The sequence below is a fragment of the Coregonus clupeaformis genome, chromosome 21, assembly GCF_020615455.1.
Source record: "Coregonus clupeaformis isolate EN_2021a chromosome 21, ASM2061545v1, whole genome shotgun sequence".
Taxonomy (NCBI): Eukaryota; Metazoa; Chordata; class Actinopteri; order Salmoniformes; family Salmonidae; genus Coregonus; species Coregonus clupeaformis.
The window spans coordinates 47,488,101-47,509,432 of NC_059212.1; positions in this window are offsets into that span (position 1 = coordinate 47,488,101).

Genomic DNA, 21,332 nt, shown 5'->3' on the forward strand with positions numbered 1-21,332 from the left:
CTACAGCCTCAGATGCTGAGTGAATGTAAAAATCTAAGGAGGTGGAGCGAGTCTTACCACAGAGGAAGAAGGTATCTGGCTTATGAATGCCGGGGCCTCAGCCTCCTTATATCTGGTTGAAAGTGCCAACCAAGCAAAAGTTAATTATGGACCACCCTGGTGAAGGAAATGGATTGGATGAGAGACTTCTGTATTTCTGTGCCCCACCCACTTCAAGGAGCATCACACACACTCCCATTACATGACTTTGTAATGTATTATTTGCCTCTGAATGGAATTTCACTGTATTTGCGTAAATGAGATGTAATTTCATAATTATGACAACATCATTAGTTGATTTATCAAATTGATTCCAATATTACAACCACTGCCCCTCAAAAACAGTAATGGAGTCAGTCCATGTTGCCCCAATACCACTAAAATAGTTTTCATAAAATCTAATCCCAGATTATTTAGTAAAATTTTAGTGGCATTATTCCTTAACAACTTTATATATGTTTTCACAGTGTCTTTTGTATTTGGCTTTCAGTAATAGCTCATAAAACTGTTAAATCAAATGTGTAGTTATTCATCTAGGATATGATATATTGAAGATGCTGGAGGCACTTTTATTTGTCGCACATTTCAGTTGGCTAAAACGGTCCAGCAGGAGTCTAAGTACTTAGGGTTAGGTTTAGGGTTAGAATTCTCATGGCCCATAACACCAGTACAGTATTTCAATAATCGGTATAGCGCATTAAAATAACACCTTGTAATAATAAAGCATTTATAATTTGATTTAGTAAATAGTTTATCCATCATTTATTCATAATTACTCCCACATTTGTAAATGTTAGTAAGCTAGTTATTCACACATTTATAAACCACTTATTTAATACTGATGAATAAGATCCTTCATAAGGGACCCATATGTGGTCCTCTGTAGCTCAGCTGGTAGAGCACGGCGCTTGTAACGCCAAGGTAGTGGGTTCGATCCCCGGGACCACCCATACGTAAAAATGTATGCATGCATGACTGTAAGTCGCTTTGGATAAAAGCGTATGCTAAATGGCATATTATTATTATACACCATTTACTAATCATTAGTTAAGTCTTGTTGCATGGCCTTATCTAAAGGGAGGGCTATTTGTACTTTACAAATATTTTATATATGTTTTGAGTGACCAGAGTAATTTCTCACAAAAACATGGACATGCCGTTGGTAGACATTCCAGCAGTGCCTGTTGTTCCTTAAAGGTAGAGTCATGTTGTTCCTTAAAGGTAGAGTCAGCGATATGACATAGATGCACAAAGTAAACAACATAGTTTCCGCAACAAACTAAGAGCATTGGAGCTTAAGAGTTGTGTGTGACTGTGTGAGAGCGATGTCTAGCATCTTGCTCATCGCAAAATTTTCGGTGCTGCTCGTGGCAAAGTCATTTCACTTGACTCTAGCTTTTAGGTCTCAAAATACCTTTAGAACATATCAATGGTTAAACACAATACACAGAAAGTACATTGAACATTAATATTCCAAAACAGTAACATTGTCTAACGTTTTTCATCCGGACATGCTTACGTTAGTGTTACATCTCCCTGTTTCACGATTACATTTTTTAGCAGACGTTCTGGAGCGATTAGGATTAAGTGGCTTACACATCAACATATGTTTTTTTTCACCTAGTCGGCTCTTGGGATTCGAACCACCGACCTTTCGGTCACTGGCCCAACGCTCTTAACCACTAGGCTACCTGCTGCGCCTATGATTTTGTTTGTGTTTGCGAGATTGACAACATTAGCAAAACATTTACATTACAACTCTTCCTTTTTTGTGGATAAAAAACGTCGCTTATTCTTTCACCATTGATGATGTTCTATTGGCTATTTGGAGACCCGATGGAGACTCAGGGACTGCTGGAATGTCTACTAATGACATGTCCATCTTTTTGTGAGAAATTACAGCGGTCACTCAAAACATTTATAAAGTATTTATAAAGTATAAATAGTCCTCCCTTTAGATAAGGCCATGCAACAAGACTCAATGAATGATTAGTAAATGGTTTATAAAAACCAACCAAAACATGAAGCGCTTTAATTTCTTAAACGGTAAAACAGATATGAATGAGATTACCCTCAAATAAAAGTCGACATTCTGTACTGTCTCAAATCTAAAATGCTGGAGTATAGAGCCGAACATAAATATGTAGCTTTACCGTCCAAAATCACATATGGAGGCGATTGAATGATAAAACTGACCTTAGATCAGTGTCAGAGGAATATGTACACCTGACATACCCAACTAGACATCTGTGTATTTGGCCACAAAGACCTCAACTGGCTTTACAGCCATGAGTCTTCTCACAATGTACTGAGAACTGTATCGAGATCAGGGCTGGGGTCATTTCAAGTCATTTCAAGTCAATGCAGGAAGCTAACTTTTATTTCTCATTAAAAAAGCAATGTGCACAGTTTACTTCCTGAATGAACTGATTTGTATGTCTTCCACTCCAGCGCTAACATACTGAACTTGATTTCAAGTCATTACGGGCTAAATTGAAGATTATGATCGGTTGATTTAGCCGAACGTGTTAGTGCTGGGGTGGAATAAAAGTGTGAACACCATGCGGATGAACTGTTCAGAACAGGAGTTGCTTACCCCCCGATACACTATTATTAACTGGCATTATAAACTGGCATAATAAAACTGGCATTGTGCATATTTGACGTATTTTGGCAGGGCCGGGGAGGATCTGGACAGGAACTCTTGAGCCAATACATTTTAAGGTTGTGACTCAGGGTTCCATTCACTCTGTAGTGTGGAAGATCTGCATTGTAGTGCGATTGACATTTAAAGGAAATGTTACCGGAGACTGCGTTCACGGTAAACGCTGCATATGGCGGCTCAATAGGAAATCTACTTTAGACCTCGACCGTGCTACAACGCAGATCTTCCGCACCCACACATTTAATCGAGCCCCTAGTCTGTCCTTGCAAAGTCGTTTTTTTATCACCACAGACAGGAGTTTGCCAACGCCTTGGCTCATGTCAGCATTTTTTTTTTTTACATGATTTCATCCATTAAAAAGGTCACAGGCAGTAAAAATCTAAATCTGGAAATGAAATGTCACATGCTGTGGCATGGATCCACAAAACAACTGAGCTGGGCTCTTCTTTTCCAGGACCCATATTTTGCTCTGAATCTATTACAGTTGCCAATAAAGACAATGTGAGGACCTCATGGTGGACTAATAAGGTCAAAATAATGTGCTGGTCTGTATCGGATCACTCTGTGGTCCACAGTATACAGTAGGTCAGGGGTACTCAAATACTATTTGAGAAGGTCCGGTCGCAACAAATGTCCTAGGTGGCAAAGGTCCGGATGGATACCTCACTACCCCCCCCCCCCCACACACACACACACACACACACACACAACACATTTAGCCATGTCTTATGTGTGTTCATGTGATATCGGAGTGACTCAACAACAAAATCTATTTGCTAAAAAAATGTTAGCTGACATGGGCTAGTTGATTAACTGTCATAAATAGCTCTCTGTGATCAACTGTCATAAATAGCTCTCTAAGGTATACAGTGACTGACATAACAAGAGGCAAACTGCTGATGCAATACCAAATTTTGAAATTGCAGCTTGTGCATTCTACCGTTACAACTTTCAAGAGTGAGTTGAAAGCCTGACTGAGTTCTTTAAAAATAACAAGTGCCGAGTGGTGCAGTGGTCTAAGGCACTGCATCGCAGTGCAAGCTGTGCCACTAGAGATCCTGGTTCAAATCCAAGCTCTGTCGTAGCCGACTGGGAGACCCATGGGGCGGAGCACAATTGGCCCAGTGTTGTCCGGGGTAGGGGAGGGAAAGGCCGGCAGGGATGTAGCTCAGTTGTTAGAGCATGGCATTTGCAACGCCAGGGTTGTGGGTTCAATTTCTACGGGGGACCAGTATATAAAATAATGTATGCACTCACTAACTGTAAGTTGCTCTGGATAAGAGCGTCTACTAAAATATGCTACTATTTTTGTGTCATATTGACCCCGTTCTGGGTCCGGCTGCTGGTTATGAGGTTTTCACTTTTCGTCATGCAGTATAACGTCAATGGAGGGCTAAATGTAATATTAATGTCATACACACAAGAAGTAGTCAACATTATGACCCCTGCCTGTGACCTTCTCCGTGGCCAATGTCCATGTTCTGAAACTGGGTGTCAGAATTACATGCAGCCTAAAGTTGTTTGGGATTGTTTAATGACCCTTCGTCATAGAGATGGTATCAAACCACAGCTGCTGAGCTTTTCTTGAAACTCCAATTTGATCCCATACGGTCGATGGCAGAGTCACAAGAAGTAAACCAAAGCAACAGATAATTTACAAGCCCAATATGGCCGTGTGTCAGAAATAAATTCAGCTTCCACAGCAATATATAATAATATGGCATTGCTTTATTGCCATTTGGCATTGCTTTATTGCCATTTGAGCCGTGCACCAGAAGATATGACCATATACAAAACAGACTTATACCTGATTACGGCCATTATACGGACCAGTCAAATACCTGCTTCTTTTTTGGACAGCTTTATTTTTAGACTTTCAAATGTCAAGACAACACAGATCGTAGGAAAACACAGTCAAGGACAAGAAAAGTAAAGTTCATAACAGAGAACATCAATAAAACTGCGAATCCCACACCCACCCTTCAGCCACAGCTGTTGGAACACAAGCGTCTCTGTGGGAGCAGGGGACTCGTCCTAGCCAAGCCTTTGGAAGGTCCAGGACAAGTGGCAGCCCAATCCACTAGATGGCCCAACCAATGATCAATGTTTAGATGTGAAACACCTCACGTCCAGTCGCACTATTGGAAGACTGATTTAAATCATTTGGCAAATGTTTAATAGAAGGTGTTAACAATGACTCAATAACCCATTGCCTTCTGGGAACGCTATAAAGTCCAAAAGTTGTGGGCGGAGTTAGATAGTTGGCTGTCAGAAGAACTACAATGTAAATTTACTTTAAATCCGTCTGTCTGCATATTTCAAGACATGGCATATGAGGGTGCAGTGAGACACCCGATGGGTTGGACGATACTTTTCTCGTCAATCATCTTGAAAAAAACATATTACTTAAACATTATAAATCAACCAATCCTCCATCGTTAACACAATGGAAAGGTCAAGTGCTTTATTATTTAAATGTTGAAAGTGCGAGGGGCGATGGAGAGAAACTAAATGGTGCAGTTTGAGGCCACGTGGCGGAGAGTGATGCGGGCGCTGGAGATGGGGGGGTGAACAGGTGGGGTCTCGGCAGGGTGATGTTGTGGATGTATGTTGCCATTCGTATGTTTTGTATTGTTAAATATATATATATATACACTACCAGTCAAAAGTTTGGACACACCTACTCATTCAAGGGTTTTTCTTTATTTTTACTATTTTCTACATTGTAGAATAATAGTGATGTCAAAACTATGAAATAACACATATGGAATCATGTAGTAACCAAAAAGGTGTTAAATAAATCAAAATGTATTTTATATTTGAGATTCTTCAAATAGCCACCCTTTGCCTTGATGACAGCTTTGCACATTATTGGCATTCTCTCAACCAGCTTCATCTGGAATGCTTTTCCAACAGTCTTGAAGGAGTTCCCACATATGCTGAGCACTTGCTGACTGCTTTTCCTTCACTCTGCCATCCGACTCATCCCAAACCATCTCAATTTGGTTGAGGTCGGGGGATTGTGGAGGCCAGGTCATCTGATGCAGCACTCCATCACTCTCCTTCTTGGTCAAATAGCCCGTACACAGCCTGGAGGTGTGTTGGATCGTTGACCTGTTGAAAAACAAATGATAGTCCCTCTAAGCCCAAACCAGATGGGATGGCGTATCGCTGCAGAATGCTGTGGTAGCCATGCTGGTTAAGTGTGCCTTGAAATCTAAATAAATCACAGACAGTGTCACCATCAAAGCACCACCACACAATAACACCTCCTCCTCCATGCTTTACGGTGGGAAATACACATGGGGAGATCATCATCATCACAGAGTCTCCTCTGAACAGTTGACGTTGAGATGTGTCTGTGACTTGAACACTGTGAAGCATTTATTTGGGCTGCGATTTCTGAGGGTGGTAACTCTAATGAACTTATCCTCTGCAGCAGAGGTAACTCTGGGTCTTCCATTCCTGTGGTAGTCCTCATGAGAGCCAGTTTCATCAAAGCGCTTGATGTTTTTTGTGACTGCTCTTGAAGAAACTTTCAAAGTTCTTGAAATGTTCCGTATTGACTGACCTTCATGTCTTAAAGTAATGATGGACTGTCGTTTCTCTTTGCTTATTTGAGCTGTTCTTGCCATAATATGATATTTTACCAAATAGGGCTATCTTCAGTTTAACTGATGCTGTGGTGATATATAACGGGGCAGCAGGTAGCTTAGTGGTTAAGAGCGTTGTGCTAGTAACCGAAAGGACGCTGGTTCTAATCCCTGAGCCGACTAGGTGAACAAATCTGTTGATGTGCCCTTGAGCAGGGCACTTAACCCTAATTGCTCTGGATAAGAGCATCTGCTAAATGACTAAAATGGTATAACTGTTGATGCATTGTGAACTGACCCTTGTTGGTCTACCAGTCCCAGGTGTGACTCGTTGTTAATTAGGGCCTGGCCCACAGTATAAAAGCATGCCTTTTAAATAATTTAGGGGTTGGCATGACCAGTGCACCGGTGGGAGAGAAAATGGCGTCCCTTGAGAGGGCAACGATGTTAGGAGAAGTACAGTATTATCATAAGAAGACGGGATTCTTGAATTACGGAGGAGGAATAGAAGGAAAAAGAGAGGCAGAGGAGCTGCCAGGATGCCTTGTCGTTGGCGTAGTTTTGCTGCAGCTGGCACCTCCTGCTCTCCTCCTCCCTCAACTCCTCCCTCAACTCCTCTACAGGGAGCGCAGCGCGCGGAGCACCCTGCGGTTCTCACCCACCTGGAGAGGAGGAGGAGGAGCGGGGGGAGGAAGAATGAAACTGGATCATTCATTAATTCAAGATATCAAGTAGTCCTTTCCATTGACCTAATAATGTCAACTGTTTCTAAACACAAGCCATGCTTTAATTTTCAAGTTGATCTACACACAACACACCATAAAAGCTCATACTATATTCTGGCTTGATGGATAATATGTAGGTTAGTACACAGCTCTGTTGTGGTGGGTTGTATAACATGTTCTAGGGATCATTGAACTCCACTGTACTTGAACAGACTTTGCACTTATCCAAAGTTTCCTTTAATCCAGGGAGGAAGAGGGTGAGCATGTGTCGGTGTGAAAATGGCAGAAAAAAATAAAGATGGGATTGTTAAAGAAGAATGGTGGAAAGTGAGTTGTACGCCGGATCGAAGATGGGAGGAGAAATGGAAGCGAATGAGGGCGAAGTATCGGAGGTGGTAGGTGTGGTGAAGTTCTCGTAGCCCGAGGCTTGCACCGATGGTCAGGATAAAGATGAGTCTGTGATGGTAGGAGTGACATTTTTGGAGAAAGTGGACCCTTCCCTTTTAGCTTATCCATTTGTGGTTTCACGGTGTGTGAAAACAGAGTTGGGTGCTGTGGAATCGGTGAGGGTAACCAGAAGTGGTCTGGTGATAATTGTTTGTGTTTCTGCTCGTCAGAGGGAGCAGACGCATCACGCCAAACGAACTGGGACAAAAGATCTGACTTGTTTTTCTCTCAAGAAAAGGGTGCCATTGAGAGGAGTGTTTACTGGGGTAGCGGTAAATGTGAAAGAGGACCAACTGAAGGGCAAGATTTGTGATGCTTGTCGTTTTGGTGCTACGCAGCTAGGGTGGCGTGAGTGGTGAAACTGAAGAGTCTTTGTCTATTCTTTTGAGTCTCTGCCCAACAAAGTGATGTTAGGATATTTCAGTTATCCCGTACGAGCTTATGTGGTGAATACATTACATTGTTACAGGTGTCACGCTTATGGGCATGTGGCAGCAGTGTGTAGAAGGGAGGTTCCTAGGTGTGAGAAGTGTGCAGAAGGGCATGAGACGAAGGAATGTGTAGCATTGGGGAAAGAAGCGGTATGTGTTAATTGTAGGGGTGCCCATGGGGCTGGGGATCGGAAATGTCCGGTGTGAGAGAGGCAGGTTGAGGATACCAGGGTTAGAGTAGAGCAGAGGCAGTGAAGAAAGTTGAGGGTCAAGGGGGAGGGATGCTGAGAGGATACGTGTGAGTAGTAGATCTGTATCAGTACAGAGGGATAGGCCAACAAGTGATATATGTTTCTGTAAGATTGGATTTTTAGCATTCATAACCAATGGTTATCAACTGTATTGTAGGGATGGAATGTAAGTCGCAGAAAATCGAGGTTGTGGTGGCAGATGCAGAGAGGTATTTGGGTGTGCGAGATTTGACGTCAGAAGAGTTACAGGGTGTGTTGAGTGCTGGTGACCCGTCCTTTCAGGCTGTTGGCCTGAGATATGACTAGACGGGTTTAAATAGTGGAGTAGGGTGGTGGGTTTTTAATGTGTAGGGTTAGATGGTAGGGTATTTTGTTGATTTATTTCCCTTTTTTTCAAGCAAAGTATAAGGGAGTTATACTCCAGTCCAGTAGGGGGCGGTAATGCAACATTTATTGGACGCCAACCGCCGTTAAACCTCATCGAAGAAGAACATTCAGAGGATTCCATTTACTATGTGCTGGTCGGCATGCCTTAGGAGGACGGAAGATGTGATGGTGGTTTTAACAAAATGAAGTATGAAACTAGGAATTGTAAATGTAGTCTTTCTATGCTTTATGGCCCGTAGTAACTAGACCTGCTCTCCTTCTTCCTGCCCTCTGTGAGTGTTGCTATCTTTTGGTATTTGTTTAATTAGTCCACTGTTGATACAAGTTCCAAAATGTTTTGCATGTCAGCAAGATATAGAACTTGTCAGAGTGTCACACTGCATCATACATTTAAGTCATTTAGCATACACTCTTATCCAGAGCGATTTACAGTAAGTGAATACATATTTTTTTATACTGGCCCCTGTGGGAATCAAACCCACAACCCTGGCATTGCAAACGCCATGCTCTATCAACTGAGCTACATCCCTGCCGGCCATTCCCTCCCCTACCCTGGGCCAATTGTGCGCCGCCCATGAGTCTCCCGGTCGCACCGGCTGCGACAGAGCCTGGATTCGAACCAGGATCTCTAGTGGCCACTGCGCCACTCAGGAGTACAGCATCATACTACATCATACAGCATCATACTACATCATACTGCATCATACTGTATCATATGATGCAAAACACATCGAACTGTGACACTTTCTGTATTTGGAAATTTCTATATCTTGAACTTCATTGCTGACATGCAAAACATTTTGGGACTTGTATCAACAGTGGACTAATTAAACAAATACCAAGAGTTTTTGAGTGGAATTTTCCTTTAACTATGGTTATTTACTAACTGTTCTTTTAGGCAATGCTTGAGGCTTCTTGGATTTCCCTCCAGGATCTCTTTCAAGCACATCCAGTAACATGTAAGGTGGTAGGCAAAAAAAGGCCCCTTGAGGAGCCTCTTCTAGCCTGGGCATTTAGTGTCCTCTATTGGAGAATAGCTATACTACTTGTTTGGAGATTTGCTATAAATAAATAGCTAGGCCCATGAGCTGGGTCATGTTCATTAGGGCAAGCAACGAAAAAACATAAAACATGTTGCAATGGAAAACAAAAAAAAAATGTGTTTCTGATTGGTTGAAGTAGTCCCTCGCTGTTCGTTGGTAGAATCTTATTCAAAATGATTCACAGCTGTAATGGCTTCCAAAGGTGCAATGTATTAATTTGGAAATGTTTCTTTCACTTTGAAAGTGTGGAGTAGGTTGTGTAGATCGGTAGGAATATTTTTTTTATTTAATCAATTTTTAGATTTAATTTTAAGACAGCAAAATGTTAAAACTGTGCAAGGGGTGTGTAGACTTTCACTAGGCACTGGATAATGTTTCAGTCTGTAAAAAGTGATCACATTTACCAGGACCAATATACAGCATGTGTGTTGTGTGACTTATGACAGTGTTATGACCATAGAAATAGAATGAGTTGAACTGTCTTGGAAGATCTGACTTTGGCAATTTGACTGGTAAACTCATGGGTACACATAAAATGGAGAGGTGTAATGGGTTTGCACGCAAAAACATGTTGCATAAAACTTACTTCATTATTCAATGATATATTAATTATTTTACTGCATCTGGGATAGCGTACACAAACGTTTCGGCTTTACAGCTTTCTTCAGTGTGGAGGTGCAATTTTCTTTAATTCAAAACAGCATTTGTAAAGAACAACCAATGAGCAGCAGGTGCTTCTAATCAGGGTTGCCACTCATCTGCCAATAAGGGATGTGGCTCTTCTGGTCTACCTGGATACAAATGAGTCACAAAGAGATACAGTATTATAGGGTGTGGGGGCGGGGCATGAAGGGCAACTCACAAATCAATCGCCCCAGGTGTCCGTTCACCTAAATACATCACGTCAATTCATGAGATAGCCCACCACAAAGGACACCGCTGTTCCACACTGCTGGCATGAGTTACTTGATGTGGAATAGAGTTCCATGTAGTTGTGGCTATATGTAGGACTGTGCGCCTCCCATAGTCTGTTCTGGACTAGTTCAAATAGACAGCTCGGTGCATTCAACATGGCAATACCTCTCACAAATACAAGTAATGATGAAGTCAATTTCTCCTCCACTTTGAGCCAGGAGAGATTGACATGCATATTATTAATGTTAGCTGTCTGTGTACATCTAAGAGCCTGTTGTGCTGCCCTGTTCTGAGCCAATTGCAATTATCCTAAGTCCCTCTTTGTGGCACCTGACTGCACGACTGAACAGTAGTCCAGGTGCAACAAAACTAGAGCCTGTAGGACCTGCCTTGTTGATAGTGCTGTTAAGAATGCAGAGCAGTGCTTTATTTTGGACAGACTTCTCCCCATCTTAGGCTACTGTTGTATCAATATGATTTGACCATCACAGTTTACAATCCAGGGTTACTCCAAGCAGTTTAGAAACCTCAACTTGCTCAATTTCCAAATTATTCATTACAAGATTTGTTGAGGTTTGTTGAGATTTGTCCCAACTACAGTGCTTTAGGTTTTTGAAATATTTAGGACTAACTTATTCCTTTCCACCCATTCTGAAACTAACTGCAGCTCTTTGTTAAGTGTTGCTGTCATTTCAGTCGCTGTGGTAGCTGACGTGTATAGTGTTGAGTCATCTGCATACATACAGTGAGGGAAAAAAGTATTTGATCCCCTGCTGATTTTGTACGTTTGCCCACTGACAAAGAAATGATCAGTCTATAATTTTAATGGTAGGGTTATTTTAACAGTGAGAGACAGAATAACAACAACAAAATCCAGAAAAATGCATGTCAAAAATGTTATAAATTGATTTGCATTTTAATGAGGGAAATAAGTATTTGACCCCTCTGCAAAACATGACTTAGTACTTGGTGGCAAAACCCTTGTTGGCAATCACAGAGGTCAGACGTTTGGCCACCAGGTTTGCACACATCTCAGGAGGGATTTTGTTCCACTCCTCTTTGCAGATCTTCTCCAAGTCATTAAGGTTTCAAGGCTGACGTTTGGCAACTCGAACCTTCAGCTCCCTCCACAGATTTTCTATGGGATTAAGGTCTGGAGACTGGCTAGGCCACTCCAGGACCTTAATGTGCATCTTCTTGAGCCACTCCTTTGTTGCCTTGGCCGTGTGTTTTGGGTCATTGTCATGATGGAATACCCATCCACGACCCATTTTCAATGCCCTCACTCAAGATTTGACGGTACATGGCCCCGACCATCATCCCTTTGATGCGGTGAAGTTGTCCTGTCCCCTTAGCAGAAAAACACCCCGAAAACATAATGTTTCCACCTCCATGTTTGACGGTGGGGATGGTGTTCTTGGGGTCATAGGCAGCATTCCTCCTCCTCCAAACACGGCGAGTTGAGTTGATGCCAAAGAGCTCGATTTTGGTCTCATCTGACCACAACACTTTCACCCAGTTCTCCTCTGAATCATTCAGATGTTCAATGGCAAACTTCAGACGGGCATGTATATGTGCTTTGTTGAGCAGGGGGACCTTACGGGCGCTGCAGGATTTCAGTCCTTCGCGGCGTAGTGTGTTACCAATTGTTTTCTTGGTGACTATGGTCCCAGCTGCCTTGAGATCATTGACAAGATCCTCCCGTGTAGTTCTGGGCTGATTCCTCACTGTTCTCATGATCATTGCAACTCCACGAGGTGAGATCTTGCATGGAGCCCCAGGCCGAGGGAGATTGACAGTTATTTTGTGTTTCTTCCATTTGCGAATAATCGCACCAACTGTTGTCACCTTCTCACCAAGCTGCTTGGCGATGGTCTTGTAGCCCATTCCAGCCTTGTGTAGGTCTACAATCTTGTCCCTGACATCCTTGGAGAGCTCTTTGGTCTTGGCCATGGTGGAAAGTTTGGAATCTGATTGATTGATTGCTTCTGTGGACAGGTGTCTTTTATACAGGTAACAAGCTGAGATTAGGAGCACTCCCTTTAAGAGTGTGCTCCTAATCTCAGCTCGTTTCCTGTATAAAAGACACCTGGGAGCCAGAAATCTTTCTGATTGAGAGGGGGTCAAATACTTATTTCCCTCATTAAAATGCAAATCAATTTATAACATTTTTGACATGCATTTGTCAGTATGCAAACGTAAAAAATCAGCAGGGGATCAAAAACGTTTTTCCCTCACTGTAGACACACTGGCTTTACTCAAAGCCAGTGGCATGTCATTAGTAAAGATTGAAAAAAGTAAGGGGCCTAGACAGCTGCCCTGGGGAATTCCTGATTCTACCTGGATTATATTGGATAGGCTTCCATTAAAGAACACCCTCTGTGTTCTGTTAGACAAGTAACTCTTTATCCACAATATAGCATGGGGTGTAAAGCCGTAACACATACAAAACAGCCCCATCATCAATTTCTCTCAGCCAATCATCAGTCATTTGTGTAAGTGCTGTGCTTGTTGAATGTCCTTCCCTATTAGAGTGCTGAAAGTCTATTGTCAATTAGTTTTCTGTAAAATAGCATTGTATCTGGTCAAACACAATTTTTCCCAAAAGTTTACTAAGGGTTGGTTACAGGCTGATTGGTCGTCTATTTGAGCCAGTAAAGAGGGCTTTACTATTCTTAGGTAGGGGAATTACTTTTGCTTCCCTCCAAGCCTGAGGACACACACTTTCTAGTAGGCTTAAATTGAAGATATGGCAAATAGGAGCGCAATATTGTCCGCTATTATCCTCAGTAATTCTCCATCCAAGTTGTCAGACCCCGGTGGCTTGTCATTGTTGATAGACAACAATATTTGTTTCACCTCTTCCACACACTTTACGGAATTCAAAATTACAATGCTTTTCTTTCATAATTTGGTCAGATATACTTGGATGTGTAGTGTCAGCGTTTGTTGCTGCAATGTCATGCCTACGTTTGCTAATCTTGCCAATGAAAAAATCATTAAACTAGTTGGCAATATCAGTGGGTTTTGTGATGAATGAGCCTTCTGATTCAATGAACGATGGAGCTGAGTTTGCCTTTTTGCCCAACATTTCCTTTAAGGTGCTTCAAAGCGTTTTACTATAATTCTTTATGTCATTTATCTTTGTTTCCTAGTATAGTTTCTTCTTATATTTATTCAGTTTAGTCACATGATTTCTCAATTTGTAGTACGTTTGCCAATCTGTTGTACAGCCAGACCTATTTGCCATTTATTTTGCCTCATCCCTCTCAACCATACCATTTTTCAATTCCTCATCAATCCACAGTCATTTTCTTAATGGGTGCATGCTTATTAGTAACTGGGATAAGCAATTTCATACAGTGGGGAGAACAAGTATTTGATACACTGCCGATTTTGCAGGTTTTCCTACTTACAAAGCATGTAGAGGTCTGTAATTTTTATCATAGGTACACTTCAACTGTGAGAGACGGAATCTAAAACAAAAATCCAGAAAATCACATTTTATGATTTTTAAGTAATTCATTTGCATTTTATTACGGACTTTCAGCTCCCTCCAAAGATTTTCTATTGGGTTCAGGTCTGGAGACTGGCTAGGCCCCTCCAGGACCTTGAGATGCTTCTTACGGAGACAATCCTTAGTTGCCCTGGCTGTGTGTTTCGGGTCATTGTCATGCTGGAAGACCCAGCCACGACCCATCTTCAATGCTCTTACTGAGGGAAGGAGGTTGTTGGCCAAGATCTCGCGATACATGGCCCCATCCATCCTTCCCTCAATATGGTGCAGTCATCCTGTCCCCTTTGCAGAAAAGCATCCCCAAAGAATGATGTTTCCACCTCCATGCTTCACGGTTGGGATGGTGTTCTTGGGGTTGTACTCATCCTTCTTCTTCCTCCAAACACAGCGAGTGGAGTTTAGACCAAAAAGCTATATTTTTGTCTCATCAGACCACTTGACTTTCTCCCATTCCTCCTCTGGATCATCCAGATGGTCATTGGCAAACTTCAGACGGGCCTGGACATGCGCTGGCTTGAGCAGAGGGATCTTGCGTGCGCTGCAGGATTTTAATCCATGATGGCGTAATGTGTTACTAATGGTTTTCTTTGAGACTGTGGTCCCAGCTCTCTTCAGGTCATTGACCAGGTCCTGCCGTGTAGTTCTGGGCTGATCCCTCACCTTCCTCATGATCATTGATGCCCCACGAGGTGAGATCTTGCATGGAGCCCCAGACCGAGGGTGATTGACCGTCATCTTGAACTTCTTCCATTTTCTAATAATTGCGCCAAAAGTTGTTGCCTACTCACCAAGCTGCTTGCCTATTGTCCTGTAGCCCATCCCAGCCTTGTGCAGGTCTACAATTTTATCCCTGATGTCCTTACACAGCTCTCTGGTCTTGGCCATTGTGGAGAGGTTGGAGTCTGTTTGATTGAGTGTGTGGACAGGTGTCTTTTATACAGGTAACGAGTTCAAACAGGTGCAGTTAATACAGGTAATGAGTGGAGAACAGGAGGGCTTCTTAAAGAAAAACTAACAGGTCTGTGAGAGCCGGAATTCTTACTGATTGGTAGGTGATCAAATACTTATGTCATGCAATAAAATGCAAATTAATTACTTTAAAATCATACAATGTGATTTTCTGGATTTTAGTTTTAGATTCCGTCTCTCACAGTTGAAGTGTACCTATGATAAAAATTACAGACCTCTACATGCTTTGTAAGTAGGAAAACCTGCAAAATTGGCAGTGTATCAAATACTTGTTCTCCCCACTGTATGTCGCACATGCAACTAAGAAAAACATATGGAAATGTCTGCTCTACCCAAAATTACAACCAAATAATTGCAGCCTTACTGCAAAAGTGGAAGAGGAAAGTGGAAGGGGGAGAAAGTAAGGAACTTGTCTGTCGGCCTTGCATTAAAGAACATAATTGGTTAAGGAAAACTGTGATAAATAAAAAAGTATATCAGTTTCACTTAAGGACCAAAGGATTGACAGCCGTCCCATATAGATTGCAAAATAGTTGGGAAGAGATTTTTGACGTACAGATCCCATGGCATAGTGTTCATGAACTGACACGCAAAACGACACCGGATTCAAAAATTAGAATCTTTCAATTTAAATTATTATATAAAATTCTTGCTACCAATAGAATGTTATTTATATGGGGGATACAATCTTCCCAGCTCTGCAGATTTTGCTGTGAAGAGACAGAATCAATAGATCATTTGTTTTGGTTCTGTCCATTTGTAGCTTGTTTTTGGACACAGGTCCAGGAATGGCTAAAGGCTTGCAATATTTACCTGGAGTTAACCTTGCAGATAGCATTACTGGGTGATCTGAAAAGCCATAGTCAATCGATCAATAATATAATAATACTTTTAGCAAAAAAAAATATTTTTAATTCACAATCTGTAGAAGCAATGAGAATAGAAAGGTTCAGAACTTTTGTAAAACATCACAGTACGGTTGAAATATATATGGCAAATAGAAATCCTATATGGATGGTGTTAAGAGATAGATGGGAGGTATTGAATGGATCTGAAGGATGGGACTAATAACAAATAACAACAAATAATAACAAGATAACTAATAATGTAAGCATACTGTGTCCATAATAAGTATATAGGTTGTATGTTGGGAGCTTTTGGGAAAGAGCACAGTTAGAAAGATATGGCAGATAGAAGCAAACCGAATGGACATCATGAAAATGATCGGAGAGGTTGAGAGTAGAAGAAGTTCAGGAGCAAAAACAAAAAAAACAAATAAAATAGAATTATTGTTAAATTGACTGTGTCCATAAGGTGTAGATAGTAAGTATAGGCTGGAAGTAGAGGCCTGGGCATTGTTGTTCACTAATTTACCCCAAGCAGGGAAAGGATGGCGGGTTGAAAAGTAATAAAGGGGAGTATATATATAAAAAACATGGGGGATAAGAAGTGATGCAGACAATTACATTGATAGAAGTTACAATCTATCTGCAATATTAAGCTGATCTACCCCCAGAAAGAAAAAGAAAAAAGAGAGTTTGCTAAAGACGGCACGCTCCAGAGTTTTGGAGAGAAAAGAAAGAAGGGATACTGGTCTGTAGTTGTTGACATCGGAGGGATCGAGTGTAGGTTTTTTGAGAAGGGGTGCAACTCTCGCTCTCTTGAAGATGGAAGGGACATAGCCAGCGGTCGAGGATGAGTTGATGAGCGAGGTGAGGTAAGGGAGAAGGTCTCCGGTGGTAGGGATTTAATGAGCTGGGCTTGGGTCATTGATAAGTCATTGTCTCAACGCAGCCTTATAGTTCTGTGAAAGGATCCAGGAACCCAAATGATTTGGGTGGATCTCATCCTCCTTATAATACAACCTTTGTTTCCAGAAGGTATCAAAATTGTCAATAAATGTTACACCCACAGAGCTGCTGTAGTGTATTAGGATTATGTCTTTGTTAATGGTTTTTAAGTGGAACTGAAAGAATGTTTATTCTAGTTCAAAAGTAGCCATTTGTAGGGTGACGCCCCAGGGGAGACAGGTGATTGGACAGCAGAGGGAGCAACCCATATTTTTGCATTGTTTATAAGTATATGCTGGAGGAAGAAGAGGTTAGAGCGACCATTGCAATCTGGGACGTTGCTCTCCGGGTGATCTTGACACCTGTAACTCATGCTGAAAGCTTGTGATATGAATAAAACTTATGATCAAGGTTCAGTATGAGCGGACTCCTTTGTTTATCAGTAATGACTAGCAACTTTTACTCGACACAACAGAATGGCGTCACGAAAAGGGACGGTCTGCGTCTCTTCAGTGTTATATTCATGAGCAACGACGTGACTCTCGCTCAAGGCGCCGGCATAAGGTGAGATTTCTCACGGTCTTGTGTGTGTGTGTTTACTTCGTCTGCTTCTGGGTATGTGCGCTGGGGAGATGTACCGTGTAAAGGAACAATGTGTGCTTGTGTTGCTGTATTGCTGAGAACTGGGGGTCTGGCTAATCATTATAAATTTGGTTGCACTGGTAGACAGTGCAAAAGGGGGGAGAGAGCCTATAAAGGGTCTATAGAGATATTTGCTTGAATAACAGTTCAAGAACAATCGATTGAGAGAGGAATAAGGAATGCCTAGGCAGATGTGTATGTAACTTAGAGCCGCTGTAAATCATGGGAAAAGCCCTGGCAGACAGGCGACCTATTAAGGGTGGGCCAGAAAATCCTGAAAACGCGTTTTGTGTTTTAGGTTAGCCCTATGGGCTGGAGGCCGTGGTATATTGATGATGTATATTGCCTCTCAGCTGGCGGTTGACGAACGGCTTGTTTGACGCAATCTCTCGTGTCGATTCCACAGATCTCGTGGTAGCTAAATTTAGCTAACAAATGGAATTTTACGGTACAGCGGAGGGAGAAATGCTAACGTGGCCTGCTAATTATGCTTCATGCTACATGCTAATGCTAAATGCTAATCATGCTACATGCCAATTTTGGATGCGGGTTATGATTAATATTTCTTCCTTGGTGGTCCATAGGAATGGGACGAGCCATCAAAAATGTGTTTAGTTAGCTTGGGCTTGGTGCCTGGTGTCTTGTGAACTGTTAAGTGTTATTGTTTGTGTATAAAGGGTAAAGGAGAGGAGATATAGCAGAATGCTAATGTTCTATTGTTTGGAAATCGTATCGTTGAATGTATTGCGCATGCGTTTAATTTTACGACACTACACTACAAAACGGGGGAGTTTACGGCACGAGATTATGACACGTTTGATTTTACGGTACTAAACTACAACACATTGTTTACTAAAACTACAACAAGGGGGATTTTGGGTAAATAGGTCACTCCTCTGTTACACTGTGTTGCGGGGAGGCTGAGACAAACAAAAAGGAACAAAGAATTAGACATTTAGAGTCTAATGGTGTATTTTGGTTGTTACATCGGCTGTTGGTTAAAGATGAAACTGTTTTTGTGACCTATTGAATTGATAAATGAGAGAGATATGTTGACGGATTAAAAATAAAAATAATAAAATAAATAAATAAAATAAAAATGTTTTTGAGCGATCTATAATTATTCCTGAGTTGATTCTTAGAGCGAATGTGAACGAAGAAATATTGAATGCTGGAAGTAACTCAGTGATTGCATTAACTACTAAAATATTTTTCTGTGTCTCTGTTCTTTTGTCATATGAGAGGAACGATAGGACGAGACGAGAGGAGAGAGAGGGAGAAAGAAAGAGAGGTGCTGACGTGACATCACGTGACGCGACAGAGGATCGAGTCAAAAGGTTTTGAGGCTGGTTCTGTTTGCAAAATCTTCCCCTACAGGATATTTGATGTTATGACAATTTCACAGAGGCTTGGCAACAGACTGATCATTTTAATAAAATTAGCATTTTGGAGTTTCGGGGCATCACTTGGGTTGATTACAGTTGTGTTGGGAATCGAGGACTGACATTATTCTGTAAAATTTAAATAATTGGGTGCTTATAAAGCAAGGGGGTTTATGGGTATTGTAGTCTGAAGTTGACTACTTGCATTACTTTCCGGATGGGTTGTGGTAAGATAGCCACTAATTGATAAATTGGTAAAATAGGATGTAGAAATAAAAAATTGTTTTAATTATTCATAATTTTTAATTGGTTTTTTTTAATTGGTTTTTTATTTTAATTAAAAATATTTTTTGAAATTGAATTTTTTAATATTCATATTTTTGTTGATTGATTTTAAAAAAAATCATAATAATTTATAATTAAAGGGGGGAAGCCATAGGCTATATAGTCTAAAATAAAATAATTCACAATAAAGGAATATAAAAGGGTTGTTACAATGGGGAGAAAGGACAGCAAGGCTATGAAGGTGATTACACCTGTTGATATAGTACAAAATAGTAATCCTTTAACTAAAGTATTGCTAGGTTATCCGGCAAATGAAACAACAGTTGTCCTTCATTCTCAAAGAAAAACTGATAAAAGATTCCAGCGATAAGATAAACAAAGTTATAGAGAAAAGGCTAAAGGAAGAGAAGGCGACAGAAAAACTAATGGCAGAAGTTAGTACACCTTTCTCACATACGGATTCAGCAAAAAGACACCCACCTTATGAGAAGGAAGTAGAGCTTAGGGATGTTTATCCTCAGCTTCCAGTGATCATCCGGGAGGGTGATTATTGCATCAGAGATGAAGATGAACGAATAATAGATAGAGGACAAGCAGAAACGACCAGAAAGATGAATCCAAAACTCCAGAAGTAAGAAAAACCGAGATGTCTGGAAACTAAGAGAATAATACAGTGAGGCCAAGGGAAAAGGCCACTAGTAAGAAGATGATGGAAGATGATATTTCGAGGACAGAACTTAGAATATAAGCTGTTGAAGAATCCTGATATGTCAACAACAAGAAAGAACAGGATCAAGAAACTCTCAGAAAACTCAATCAAATACAACTTACAACTGGTGGAGAAGAAGAAGGAGAAGAGAAGCTTTGGTTATGAAGAATCAGAGTGAACCAAATCAACAATCACTGCCACAGCTTCAACAGAACCAGTTCCAACCGCAATTGTACCAGCCACCATTGGGGGTACCAGTTGTTTCATATCCACAGCCAGTTTCTGGACAGACACAGAATTGGAGAGGAAGAGAACGAGAAGGCTTAGAAGAGGAGGAAGATTTCAGCCACACTTCCAGCAACTTTCAGAAGAATGTTATAATTGTGGACAGGTTGGTTACTTTACCTGTGAGTGCAATGGGCCAGGAGGAAACAACAGAGGAAATTTCTGAGGAAGATAAAGGAGCAAGTGAAGATCACCTGTTCTCTAGGTGAACCCTTCAAGGATTCTAGAGTGCCTAGAAGATACGAAGGGGGGTGTCAGCTGATAGAACCGATTTAGGGAGAAGAAGAAAAATATCTAACAATTGAAGTGAAAACAAAGGACTATGAGAAATGATGGTGAATAGTGGAAAAACTTTTATCTGTGTTCAGCCTAAAGAGGTTAAACATCTCACTATGTAAAATTAACTAATTAGGATAGGGATTTGAGGTAGTAAAACAGCTAATTACTCTTAAGGAACCAATTGAGCTCTTCTATAAAAATCAAAGAGAAATTAAAATAGACATACTAATATTAGAACATATACCTATTGCATTGTTGGAAAGAGATGCATTGTGTAAATTGAACTGTACAATAAGATGTACACTAGACGGCTGTCTGGTAGAAGATTTTAAAAATAATAGGGTTTTTGGGAATCATATTTGCTTGAAAAGATAATATCATAGGAAGAATGACAATCTATTAGACTGCCTATTAGACAATCTGTCTGAAAAATAAAGTTAAAAGGGGTGACTGTTATTCTGGGTTACATTCCTACACCAAGAGATGTCAGGCTAGGCTAAAGGATGTTTAGTCGTTTGCCAAGTCTGTGTGTAAAGAAGTCAGAAGCAGGTGGGGACTTCCCAATCACATATTCAAAAAATTGGTGGTAAAGGATTTTGTGAATAGATCAGTGGAAAATGTTTTTAAAGGTTAGGAGAAAAGATTAGATTAAAAAAAGTTAGGAGAACTAGGGTTGAAGGAACTCTAAGACAGTAAGCTAAGTTTCAAAGTTAGTAGTAAGAGAGAGAGAACAGTGGTGAAGGGCATTTTAGAGTTTAGTGGGAAGATAGATATGGTAGGAGTTTAGATCTGTTAGGAGCAGATGCATTGAGAAAGTATGCGTTGCTGAATGATAAGAGAAGATTGAGGGTGATTGAGTATCTATATTTACAATTCCCAGCAGGAAGATCAAGGTAATTATAGGTGTATTTTTTATAATCAAAAGTTTGAAAGTGAGGGATTAGAGGTAGGACTGAGAGTTTAAAAAAATGTACACTA